This window comes from Limulus polyphemus, unplaced genomic scaffold (assembly GCF_000517525.1).
Source record: "Limulus polyphemus unplaced genomic scaffold, Limulus_polyphemus-2.1.2 Scaffold11603, whole genome shotgun sequence".
Lineage (NCBI taxonomy): Eukaryota > Metazoa > Arthropoda > Merostomata > Xiphosura > Limulidae > Limulus > Limulus polyphemus.
This window is the reverse complement of record NW_013677213.1, coordinates 5,156-6,795: the sequence shown is the minus strand read 5'-3', so window position 1 is coordinate 6,795 and position 1,640 is coordinate 5,156. Positions and strand designations below refer to the sequence as shown.

At 31.4% G+C, this 1,640-nt stretch overlaps 1 protein-coding gene and 1 non-coding gene across 2 annotated transcripts in view; one reads left to right on the top strand and one right to left on the bottom strand.

The window, feature by feature from the left end:
- Positions 1 to 1,640, bottom strand: part of LOC106476789 (dnaJ homolog subfamily A member 1-like) — a gene marked incomplete at its 5' end in the record, with an annotated part of 11,776 nt that overhangs the window by 4,986 nt on the left and 5,150 nt on the right. The window lies entirely within an intron of this gene.
- Positions 1,566 to 1,638, top strand: Trnak-uuu. Its single transcript has one exon. It is a non-coding gene; the product is annotated as a tRNA-Lys (tRNA).

Below are 1,640 nucleotides of genomic sequence, written 5' to 3'. Positions count from 1 at the left end.
TTCTTTGATGGCTCCATTTTGTAGGTGCATTGTTAGGCGTCTTGACAGGGTTGTGGTAGTCAATTCACACAACATTCAGCCTTGATAATGGATGCAGAATGCATTCGAAACGAGGCGGCCAACTCATCACTAACTACAACTTTTACCCGTTGTTCTAACAACGTTAAGACGGCTTATCGACTTCTTGAGAAGAATTCTAAGAAGAAAGTAAACCTACAGACATCGGTCTTGTTTAACAAAACCTTAACCTGTATAAACTTTCACAGTTCAGTTGTCTGAAACCTCTACCAATAAGATTCTCTTGTCAAGTTTGTAAAGATGTTCAGGTAACATCAAAATTCGGTCATTTTGATTGGTTAGATTTTTCCTAGTATACTGTTTGAAACAGATTTAATCTGTACATACATGGGCAACATTCCATTCTGAATTTATAAATAGTTGTACCAAACTAATTCAAACACATTTTATATGTCCATTTGTTTTAATAACAATATATTAGAAATATATATATATACATATATTTCTGGCTATAAAATATTTTGAGATATGGATAAAATTATAGCCCTAAATATTTCACAACTTTGTTAGAATAGATTTTATAATATAATAATTCAATGTCCTCTACCTTATTACAAAATGATAAAGGACTTGAATGTATCCCACACAATAAAAAAGTGTTAGCTGCCATCTGAATTAGACAGCCAATCAGTAAAGGCATAATTCTTCACACACATCTAGTTTCCAGTATTCATTCATGTTTCTATTCTTGTTTACAAATAAGAGGATAATGACCAGTTCCGTTAAGTTCGCTGAGGACAAATACAAGTTCAATTTCAAAGAGAAATAAAGCTTTCATCAAATCAATCGTGAAACAATACTTTCACTGTATTGCTGACTGGATCTGGGAAATCATGCAATTCATAGCAGTTACATGATTTCAGCTGCTTTCCACTTTTATTACCTTTTTTTTTTTAGCATTCAGGTGTTACTGTAGCAACTGGAGATGGGCAGAACACAGCACACAAATTAATTGGGTTAACAATCTGACTGGTAAATTCAGTTTAATTAGATGACTTATCAATAATTTGTAAAAACAAAACATTAAACAAATCAATACATATTTTTGGAGTTACAAGTCACTAATCAAATCAACTGTTTATTTCTTAGCTACAACTATAACAGCCACATGTGGAAATATAGAAATAACAATACAACATGAAATCACAGCAATCTATTAACTTAAGATTCTGAGCATGCCGAAATCATTAGGAGTTTCTTACAAATTCTCTGTTCTAAAGTATGATAATATTTATCATGATTAATAAAAGTTATTATCTACAGAATTTTGCAGTTTAATTGAAATATAATATCACAGAGTTATCAGTATTAAACATATCCCTACCGTAAATAAAATAAATAGTTTCATATAATATTATGTAGATTCAAATGTATTTGTGCACAGTTTTAAGTTTAATCTTCATCAAATAATTATGTATTTATTTTCACATGGGTTAATAATTGGTTTCCAGACATCTTGTTAAAAGGGGTAGTATTAAAAACTAAGTGTCCCTATAGCGCAGTGGATAGCACGTTGGATTTTTAATCCAAAGGTACCGGGTTCGTTCCCCGGCAGGGATGCT